General features: G+C 44.3%; 1 protein-coding gene across 1 annotated transcript in view; it reads right to left on the bottom strand.

Moving 5' to 3' along the window:
- Window positions 1–12143, bottom strand: part of LOC134930593 (5-hydroxytryptamine receptor 7) — a 111027-nt gene that overhangs the window by 80958 nt on the left and 17926 nt on the right. The window lies entirely within an intron of this gene.

Raw genomic sequence — 12143 nt, 5'->3', positions numbered from 1 at the left:
AGGAATTCAAGCTTGTGCACTGCGTACTTCCGTTCACTATCAGAAAGACCTCTACTAACATAGGCGATAGGTCTTAACTTCGCTTGTTGACGCTGATACAACACCCCACCTAATCCATCGTAAGAAGCATCTATGTGCAGTTCATATGGGAGTGATGGGTCTGCATAGGCAAGAATAGGGGCCTGTGTCAAACATCTTTTCAATTGAATAAAAGCATCCTCACACTGACTATTCCATCTCTCTCCAAATTCTTCTGATGGTTTAAAGTAAACCTTAGCGGAACTATGACATGTTCTTTTCCAATGTTTACTTTTCGATGCATAACCTCGGGTTAGATCTGTGAGTGGCCTTGCTACTCTTGAATATTGTGGGACAAACCGACGATAGTAGCCACAAAATCCTAAAAAGGAACGCAGTTCTTTAAGGTTCTTTGGTCGCGGCCACTGAGAGACAGCTTTGGTTTTATCCGGATCTGTGGCGACTCCGTCCCGGCTAACAATATGTCCAAGGTACTTGACCGTAGTTTGACAAAACTTACATTTATCAATAGATAACTTTAGTCCCTTCTGTTGTAGTCGATCTAGAACCTTGAGCAATCTAAAGTTGTGTTCTTCCAGCGTCTTTCCGAAAACAATAATGTCATCAAGGTATACGAGTACCTCTCGGTAGCACATATCCCCTACCGTTTGTTCCATAGTGCGCTGGAAAGTGGCAGGAGCCCCCTTCACTCCTTGCGGCATCTTCAGAAATTCGAAAAACCCAATTGGGCAAATAAATGCTGTTTTGGATCTATCTTCCGGATTCATGGGGATCTGGTAATACCCACACCTCATATCTAATACGGAGAACCAGCGGCTGCCCTGTAGGCAATCTAGAGCTTCTTCTACTCTAGGCACAGTATACTGGTCAGCAATCGTTCGATTGTTTAGTGTCCTGTAGTCAATGCATAACCGTATACTACCGTTCTTTTTTCGAGCGACTACTATTGGGGAGGCATATGAACTTTCGGAATCGGCTATCACGTGATTTTCCAATAGTTCCTTTAAATGTGTCCGAACATCATCAAAATCGGCAGGAGCAAGCCTACGTGACCGTTCTCGGAAAGGGGTAGTGTCATTTAATTTAATCTTATGTTCCACTCCTATTGCAGTGCCTAGATCCCATTCTTCAACGGAAAAGACCCCTTTTCGATCGATTAGTTCTCCTAATAGCTGTTCTTGTGCCGTCGGTGTTAGATCACTTTCTTGGAAACATTTCCGTAGTTTGTTACTAAAACTGTCATCTTCTGGTCTGGTGGAATTAGATTCATAAGTAGTAGTAGAGCATATAGCGACTTCATTATGAACGGAATATTGGATTTTATGGCTGATAGCTCTATCCATTTCTTTTGTCAAATTGATCCCATCTTGGGACAGACACCAATCAGCAAGAGTACGGAATAAATTCGAGTTTGTCCCTACTATAATTGGTACTGCCTCTCGATTTCCAGGGGGGTCAGGACAGATTAACGCAATAAATGGTATGGGAATTTCTGAATTATTTAAATGTGGATGAAATTCAATATGGGTAGCAATATAACCCAAATACGGATATTTTTGGTCACTCAACCCCCATATCACCAATCCATCCACAGGTAATATGGGTACCTCCGACAAATGTTGTTGATACCAACTCTCAAAGATTATTGAAACTTGGGATCCACTATCCAATAATACTCTACATAGCTGACCATTGATAGCTGCCGATATCACAGGGGCCTGTCCCATCATCCCGTCAGGAAGGATAGTAGGCCACCCAGCGCCCCCCATTGCACATACCACTATTGTCCGGGAGTCGATGCGGGGTTCATCGACGTCCCTTCCTGGTTTTCCGACGGAGTGGTATTTCTTCTATCATGAGAGTCTATATGCAGTTCATAATTTCCCAATTGAGGGCACTCGAAAGATCGATGTCCCATCTGGCCACACCGATAACAAATAACTTGATCTCTATTCTCCATTCGTCGGATAGATCCTCTCCCCCTTCCACGACTATCTTGAAGTGATACATTTCTCTGTAGTGTTATTATTTGATCGAGTTTCTTATTTTGTTCTTCTAATAGTTTATATAGTTTTTCATTTGGGGAGAGAACATTGGGAGCGGGGTCAACCGGTGAAGGCAATACAACTTTTACCCTTTTTAAACTTCTTTCCCTATTTTCTATTTGGACTTCTTCCAATTTCACATCTTTAATCAATTCACTTAAGGTAGGTGGTTTCGCCCCTGGTCCACTACACCTTAGTCGTTGTGCCACGGGATGGGTAGTTAGGGCTCCTCTCAATAATTGTTTGAGGCGTCGCTCATCAATTTCAGATGACTGGATCCCTCCTTTATCTAGGAGCTTATATAAAATCTTATCTATCCGATAGATAAAGTTAGTGAGACTTTCTGTGGGTTCTTGGTATGTCTGGTTTAATCTTACCAATATATCCCCTAGGTCCTCCAATATTCCGAATGAGTAATCCAGGGCGTTAAAGTAATCTTTCAAGGTGGCATTTGGATTACTACGGCGAGTGGCATGTATGATTCCCATAGCAGGGCCCCTTAAACTTTCTACAATCCTCTGTTTTTTTATGTGTTCAGGACAACGCCACTCTTCTGAATGTTGGATAGCAGCTTCCCGCCAAGCATCATATCCTTCTTCTCCGGTAGGTATAGGAAGTATTCCAGAAAATACTCGGAGTCTCCTGTAACCTCCTTCATAGTGCCAACGTTCGAAATGGCTCACTACTTTGTCCATAACAGTCTCAACTTGCGGCTCTATATTTTCACCAGAGGTAGCTTTAGGCAGATCTTTAATCATAGGAGGTTGAGCATCATCTCCCCTTTGTAGTGGATGTTCTGCTGTTAATACCACTCTCTCCTCCACTCTGATAGGCTCGGAACCTCCTTGATCACTATCGATAATATTCCTAGGCCACATTATTTGCCATCTCCTACTCATTTCTCCTCCTACCATCACATTGGCTGGAATAAGAGACGAATCTAAATATTCTTTTGTAGTTATCAATAGAGCCCTAATTTCTCCGGTCTCTCTCTTCCATTTATCCACTATAATGGGCATTTTTACGCCCCATAGTTTCTGTACTTCTGCAAGCACTTCTGCATCAGTAATTCCAACAAAGTTTCCCAATATACCTAAACTGCAAGGTATAATTACACCATGGTCGTTACACCAACGATAGATATCATGTTCAGTTATAGCTTCCATGATAGATGAACAAGTAAGTATGCTATTAGGTAATCCTCAGAATCTCAGCAGTGCCTCCAGTGTAGCACTATGTTCTATTTACCATTGGGATGTAGGTGTGAACTTTGATTGGGAGTGCCTCCACCCAAGTCGGGTCCCTGTACCAAAGATTAGGACAGAGTAAAATGGGGTAGACTTGGGAATACCCACATGCAATAGGTGGTATTGTTACTCTTCTGTGAATTATATGATACTTGTCTACACTTATACCGTATTTCTTTTACCTACAGATTACCTTGGTATCCGAGATTCGTCGTTCTCTCCGGATTGTGGTGAGTATTATTGTTGGATGGGTGAAATAACTGACAACAACCGATTTAAGCAAATACATTAAGTGAATTTACTATAATAGTACAATCCGTTAAATTCTATTACGAATATATTAACAAGTTATTATAATTACGTTAAACATTAATCAATTTTCCCAATACATATACAATATTACTGGTAACCAAAGGTATAATATAGACATATAGGACTACTCTGCTTAAAGGCTAAGGTACCATCAATAGATATATATATATGCATATATATTTACGAATACCTAGGTATTAAAGTTTTTCGCTATTTTAGTTCCTTCCGACAACTGCTGTCAATTAAAGGGAGGAGAAGTATAATTATCCTGTAGGTTGTTTTCTATCTTCTTTCTAGGCGAAATATTAACACAGTCATGAGACAGGGAATAAGGACTGAGTAATAATAAACTAAATTATATCCAGAGCTGTAGCTTAAGGGTATCCACGGGGTATATATCTGTCTCTTTCCAATACTGTAATAATCTCAATCCACAATTCCTATTTCCATTTCACTTTGATGGACTCGATTTTTACTGTTGGCATCGGTGTAGGGTAATACTATTGTCTCCAGTTCGGGTGACGCTTTAGTGGGGAGCTGGGCACTAAGTGTGCGGAGAAAACTCTGTGGTAATAACAAATTAATACTTTCACCACTCTGTATTTTACGGCTCACAGTAATATAAATGGAGATATTGGTAGGTAGACATCTTTATGAGAGGTAGAGGAAGGCAATCGATACATATATATGTTGTCTCCAAATGCTGGAAGCAGCTACAGTCTTTATAAATGGAATATATATAGGTATATTGGTATATTCGATAATATTCGATTATACTGGGAAAAAGTCTTTCGCTAGGCCACTGTAGGAAACTTATAATTGGTTATCTCTCCTCATATTTGTCGAAGGCATTTGATGGAATATATAGACTTTTCCTGTTACCCGGAGTGGGAATAAATGTCTATAACGGTGGGGGGTTTATAAGGAGCACTTTACTGCAGCCACGTCGGTAAAACTCAGTGTATTTGATCATAACCGTTCACTTTGTACTGCTAATGTCTGATAAGGTCCTATTTAGTACTTTAATTATCTATCTCACTGGTTAAGCTCCAGTGGATAATTAGGCACCGGGGAGGGTTAATGACGCGCAAGAGGAGATACCTTGTTCAGTGTATCAGGTATCCACGTCTCTCTCTGCTGCGCTGTCCTCGGTACTTCTGTTCTGCTCCGCTCCCCCAGCTCCCAGACCTGCCACGGCTCTCGTCTTCCTTTCCGCTCTACGGTTTCCTCCGATACCGGGAAACCGTCCCCGCTCTCTGCCTGTCACAGCCGCCGGTCAATCCTTTTATTTCTCCGTCACCCAGCCGTCCTTCCTCGTTCAGGCTCCGTCTTCCCTCTCCGCAGTGCCGCTCTTGCTTCTCTCTCTCTCCTCACCAACTGCCCATCTCCAACGGCTTTTTTCCGCTGACGTCTCTATCCGGGTCTCCACGGGAGATCCTCGCTCTCCCTCTTGTCACGAGCCACCGCTATCCAACATTATAGGAATTTCAACCTCAGTCCCATTCCCTCATATGCACAGTATATTAAAGCCTATACACATTCTATCACATTTAGTAATAAAGAAGTTATAACTTATACTATTATCCTTATAATATACTTGACACTATATATATATATATATCATACTAATCATGCTACATATATATATATATACACTGCTCAAAAAAATAAAGGGAACACTAAAATAACACATCCTAGATCTGAATGAATGAAATATTCTTATTAAATACTTTGTTCTTTACATAGTTGAATGTGCTGACAACAAAATCACACAAAAATTATCAATGGAAATCAAATTTATTAACCCATGGAGGTCTGGATTTGGAGTCACACTCAAAATTAAAGTCGAAAAACACACTACAGGCTGATCCAACTTTGATGTAATGTCCTTAAAACAAGTAAAAATGAGTCTCAGTAGTGTGTGTGGCCTCCACGTGCCTGTTTGACCTCCCTACAATGCCTGGGCATGCTCCTGATGAGGTGGTGAATGGTCTCCTGAGGGATCTACTCCCAGACCTGGACTAAAGCATCCGCCAACTCCTGGACAGTCTGTGGTGCAACGTGGCATTGGTGGATGGAGCGAGACATGATGTCCCAGATGTGCTCAATTGGATTCAGGTCTGGGGAACGGGCAGGCCAGTCCATAGCATCAATGCCTTCGTCTTGCAGGAACTGCTGACACACTCCAGCCACATGAGGTCTAGCATTGTCTTGCATTAGGAGGAACCCAGGGCCAACCGCACCAGTATATGGTCTCTCAAGGGGTCTGAGGATCTCATCTCGGTACCTAATGGCAGTCAGGCTACCTCTGGCGAGCACATGGAGGGCTGTGCGGCCCCCCAAAGAAATGCCACCCCACACCATTACTGACCCACTGCCAAACCGGTCATGCTGGAGAATGTTGCAGGCAGCAGAACGTTCTCCTTGGCGTCTCCAGACTCTGTCACGTCTGTCACATGTGCTCAGTGAGAACCTGCTTTCATCTGTGAAGAGCACAGGGCGCCAGTGGCGAATTTGCCAATCTTGGTGTTCTCTGTCAAATGCCAAATGTCCTGCACGGTGTTGGGCTGTAAGCACAACCCCCACCTGTGGACGTCAGGCCCTCATACCACCCTCATGGAGTCTGTTTCTGATCGTTTGAGTAGACACATGCACATTTGTAGCTTGCTGGAGGTCATTTTGCAGGGCTCTGGCAGTGCTCCTCCTGTTCATCCTTGCACAAAGGCGGAGGTAGCGGTCCTGCTGCTGGGTTGTTGCCCTCCTACGGCCTCCTCCACGTCTCCTGATGTACTGGCCTGTCTCCTGGTAGCGCCTCCATGCTCTGGACACTACGCTGACAGACACAGCAAACCTTCTTGCCACAGCTCGCATTGATGTGCCATCCTGGATGAGCTGCACTACCTGAGCCACTTGTGTGGGTTGTAGGGAGGTCATACAGGCACGTGGAGGCCACACACACTACTGAGCCTCATTTTGACTTGTTTTAAGGACATTACATCAAAGTTGGATCAGCCTGTAGTGTGTTTTTCCACTTTAATTTTGAGTGCGACTCCAAATCCAGACCTCCATGGGTTAATATATTTGATTTCCATTGATAATTTTTGTGTGATTTTGTTGTCAGCACATTCAACTATGTAAAGAACAAAGTATTTAATAAGAATATTCCATTCATTCAGATCTAGGATGTTTTATTTTAGTGTTCCCTTTATTTTTTTGAGCAGTGTATATCTATATATATATTTACATGTGTATATAATACACACACATTTATAGAACACTGCAAGAAAATGGATTTGGTCACAAATCCTCTTTATACCACATTCAGGCACTTAACTCGAGAGCTCACTGTTATTCAGTTACATTACCATTTATTAAATAACACATTTCAATATACTAACATACCCAGGATACAATCCCATAACCTGTTTGAATTCTAATCAAACACCCTACTCACTGATCTATTTAATCCTAAATAAAACTATGGGGGTAATTCAGACCTGATCGTAGCAGCAAATTTGTTAGCAGACGGGCAAAACCATGTGCACTGCAGGGGGGGCAGATGTAACATGTGCAGAGAGAGTTAGATTTGGGTGGGTTATTTTGTTTCTGTGCAGGGTAAATACTGGCTGCTTTATTTTTATACTGCAATTTAGAGTTCAGTTTGAACACACCCCACCCAAATCTAACTAACTCTGCACATGTTACATCTGCCCCCCCCCCCCCCCCCCTGCAGTGCACATGGTTTTGCCGAACTGCTAACAAATTTGCCCCCTATGGGGGTAATTCTAAGTTGATCGCAGCAGGAACTTTGGGGGTAATTCCAAGTTGATCGCAGCTGGATTTTTGATAGCAATTGGGCAAAACCATGTGCACTGCAGGGGAGGCAGATATAACATGTGCAGAGAGAGTTAGATTTGGGTGGGGTGAGTTCAATCTGCAATCTAAATTGCAGTGTAAAAATAAAGCAGCCAGTATTTACACACTGCTGCGATCAACTCAGAATTACCCCCTATGAACACTATATGAAGCTACTGGTACTTTGTAAATTGAGCAGATCTATGTGGTGTGCAGCCACACATCCAATCTCCTGCAGCCACACACTACATAGATCTGCTCAGCTGCAATACTGATCAATTTTGCACAAAGTACAAATAGCTTAGAATTATCTACCATTCTATGCAAGGGCAGATAGCTCTATGAATAGATTGTCTGACTTCAATGCCACAGGCAATGGTTTAGAATCCCAGGTAAAGTCAGCATCTTGAAATGTAATAAAGGACAGTGTGACTGAATAACAGAGAAATCTCAAACTGAGGTCATGAATGATGTACAGATATTAGCGACAGAAGGGGTCAGGGTAGGAGACAGGGGCGGTCAGGAGATGCTGGGCTTCAAAAAGGGGGGAAGCTGCAAGTGAAAGTAATTAAAACAGATAACTGAGAGGTGCCACCAACAGCGCCCCCTACCCTGCAGCGCTATGTGCGGTGCCCATTCCGCACACACATAATTATGGCCCTGGATGCCGTGGCATCTATTTAGTGATCACCAGGGCCGGTTCTTGCCCTTGTGGCGCCCCGGGCAAAAGATAGGGGCGTGGCTTAATACGGGGCGTGGTCAGTCACGCCCCCATTTGTAGCGCCGCTGAAAGGAAATTAAAAAAAAAGTATACTTGCTATACCCCGCTCCTGATTCCAGACCTGCAGACCTCCGCCGGCGCCGCTCAGCTCCTCGGATCTGTGGGAGAGACGTCAGTCATGACGTCTCTCCCATAGCACCGCATAGGCACTAGAGGTCAATTATGACCCCTAGCATCTGTGCCACAATGCTGTGCGGTGCGCGATGATGTCATTGCGCACTGCACAGCAAAGGTTCTCTCCATGAAGGGCAGCGGGGGGGGGGGGGGACCAGTGCCACGTAGGGAAACCAGACGCGTAGCGTCTGGTTCCCTTCTCACAGCGGGGAGGGGGTGCACAGCGGGGGGCACTGCTGGGGGGCACACTGCACAGTGGAGGATCTTGCCATGGTGCTGCGCCCTTCGGATGGCGCCGGCGCCCTCCGGAAGGCAGCGCCCCGGGCAAAAGTCCTGCTTGCCCGTGGCAAGATCCGCCACTGGCGATCACAGGCTGCTTTGTAAAGCAGAGCATCGGTGATCACTGGCTCTCCCCCTCCCCCCGTTCCCCTCACCCCTCCCCCGAAACTGTCCAGCTGCATTCGGCACAGCTGGGAGGTAATGCAGCCAAAACTCCAAAAACAGAATTTCTGGCCTTAGTACATCGCGCCTCGTATCTCATATTCATTTGGAGCATTTGAAGCTGCTAGCTATTAGACTTTAAGTGTGGCCACACTAGCGATAAATGAGATTGATTATAGGTGAGAGGTAGAACATGTGTAATTATGATTTGATTCAGGCAAGTGGATATAGCGTTACTGGTCTGTGTTACATGCTGTATCTGTGCTCTGCACTTTTTTTTTTATATATACCGAATTGGACTGGCTACCCACACGCCTACTTCATTCAGATAGTTATACCCCATTCAGACCGCTAGCTTGTAACCCGGGTTACAGTGCACATGAGCGCGCATTACCCAGTTTGCTGTGTGGTCTGAAAGCGCCGCCTCCGCACATGTCACCGCTGATGTCACCAACCCGGCAATATGCCAGACTGGGGACGCCACTGTGAAAGGGGCCGAGACAGGTTGCACCAGGAAAGTACCGTGTACGGCTCTTCTCTCAGCACAAGGTTTTCTATATTTGGATTCATGTCGACATTATGTAAAATATGTCCCAAAGTATTATATATAATGTTATAGGCAGGACAGGGAAATGTTTTCCAGGCGTTAGGGAGTCAGGTGAATGAGTGAGGAAGAAAGCATTAGTATGAGGCCCTGGCTGATAGGTGCGGTAGATGATCAGGAGTGGACAGTACGCGCCCTGTGGATGAAGTGACATGGTGTAATGCTGACAGTGACCCCCTTACGGCGACGGTGGAGGAGGGGAGGCCCCAGTGGCTGGCTGCAGGACATTATACACTAGACATGTCAGGGCTCGTTATATCAGCAAATATTCTGGATTACGGATGCTGTCTGTGATGTACTCAGTAGGCATTAAAGCCCAAACGTTCGGCTTTCCCTTTAATCTGTTCTATCTCCGGCAACGTAACACAAGAAAAGAGAAAAGCCTCTTATAATGCGGCCAGTTGTCCTGTGTCCTCTAGCACCTGTCCAATCACTCGGAACATCCTCACTGCGAGCCTTCATCCCTCGCTCTGTGACTGTCAGCGGTGTCTCCTCATACACACCTGATATCTGAGATAAGGAGACTAGAGACAGCTCTCTCTACATCCTCCATCTCTCTCCCATTGTGTCTGTCCATCTCTTCTACTGTCTTTCTCTATCCGCTCTCTCTCACTCCCTCCATCACTCTATGGGTGTGATGTACTTAGCACCAAAATGTATTTATTAGCAGTTTCTTATATAGCGCAGCATATTCCGTTGCGCTTTACAATTAGAACAACAGTTATAGAACAAAACTTAGCAAAAACAGACAGACATAGCGGTAGGAAGGCCCTGCTCGCAAGCTTACACTCTATAGGGAAATAGGCATTGATACACAAGGATAGATGGTATCTATTGCATAATGGTCCACCAGATTGCTCGGTTCTTAATGGGTTGTATGATATGATCACCCAGCAATGTTGGCCAAGGGCCAGGAGGGTGACTTTGGAGACTAGAGCTGAGTCTTATTGTGCATGGGAGGGCATTCCACAGAGTGGGTGAAGCCAGGATAAAGTCCTGTAATTTTGAGTGGGAACAAGTAATACGTGTCAAAGTCGAAAAATATTGTAATACATATGCCTTGTACTAACCCCATGCACATGTCCGCTGCTCGTGCACTCAGTCCTCCGTTCGTGCACATATCCGCAATTTGCGTAGGATCGCTCCGGCGATCATGCGCGTGATATGGGTATTTACGGCGGAGTTTGTGAGCGCGTAGAGGGTTATTAGAACATTACATATTTAACCCAAATAGTGAACATTGTACACATAGCCCTCTGCACCACATCAGAAAGAAATAGCTGTTTAAAATGATAACAGAACAAAGGGATTCAACTTTACAGGATAGGAGGGGACAGAACAAGGTTACAAGGTGGTGTTTGGTATCCAGCTGTAGGGTATTTTAAGGGAAACATTCTGGTGTTGGTTTGAGGAAGATCGCATGTTCCTGAGGATAGTTAGATGCAGAAGCAGAATATAGGTTTAAACTGTGTTTACTGTATATTATGTATGCGGGGGGAATCCAGAGGAGACCACCCACAAGAGCAGTTGAGAAAGACATAGCCCACCTTTTCAAATCAACCTATGACCTCTCCCGTAATGAAAAGGTACATCTCTGTGTCCAATAGACAAAGGGATTACAGTGACCATTGTATTGTTTTGGATGAAGTGAATAAAGAGAGCTTGCAGCAGGCTTGGACACACAAGACTCTGAACGCTTTCTATCTGACTAGCGGAGGACCGGCCGGGTTGCGCTTGCGAACATTCTCACGTATGTACATTCTCTGTAGCCATTATTCTGTTTAGATTTATCTTGTTAGCCTGTAGTGTATGATTTGTACTGTTTACCTTTTGAAACAATCCACAGTGGCCTTAGAACCCTGTGGTTTCAACTACAAATCAGTGTTGTGTCTTCACTTTCCTGCTAGGGTTTAAAGCGTATAACATTACCAAACTGTATAAGGTTTTAAAAGTGTATTGATAAGGTGTAACATCATTGCAGTGCTTTGATGCATAAGGTTTAAGGTGTAATATCATTGCAGTGCTTTGCTGCATAAGGTTTAAGGTGTAACATCATTGCAGAGCTTTGCTGCTAACGGTTTAAAGTGTAATCATATCATTGCATTATATCATTAACAAGGTTTAAAGGTTATGAATTGTGTGTGCGCACGCTGTGTGTGCTTTGTACCCACAGTGCGGCATTTGTACGCTGAGTGCGTACACGGTACGGGACTCTGTGCGCAAATAGCGTACGAAGTACGTAGCGTGAGCTAGCGACCGCAGCAGCTCCATGGTAAAGGTGTGTTTAAAGTAGAGATGAGCGCTGGAAATTTTTCGGGTTTTGTGTTTTGGTTTTGGGTTCGGTTCCGCGGCCGTGTTTTGGGTTCGACCGCGTTTTGGCAAAACCTCACCGAATTTTTTTTGTCGGATTCGGGTGTGTTTTGGATTCGGGTGTTTTTTTCAAAAAACCCTAAAAAACAGCTTAAATCATAGAATTTGGGGGTCATTTTGATCCCAAAGTATTATTAACCTCAAAAACCATAATTTACACTCATTTTCAGTCTATTCTGAATACCTCACACCTCACAATATTATTTTTAGTCCTAAAATTTGCACCGAGGTCGCTGTGTGAGTAAGATAAGCGACCCTAGTGGCCGACACAAACACCGGGCCCATCTAGGAGTGGCACTGCAGTGTCACGCAGGATGTCCCTTCCAAAAAACCCT

Source organism: Pseudophryne corroboree, chromosome 1 (assembly GCF_028390025.1).
Source record: "Pseudophryne corroboree isolate aPseCor3 chromosome 1, aPseCor3.hap2, whole genome shotgun sequence".
Taxonomy (NCBI): Eukaryota; Metazoa; Chordata; class Amphibia; order Anura; family Myobatrachidae; genus Pseudophryne; species Pseudophryne corroboree.
This window is presented reverse-complemented; position numbering and strand designations above follow the sequence as displayed.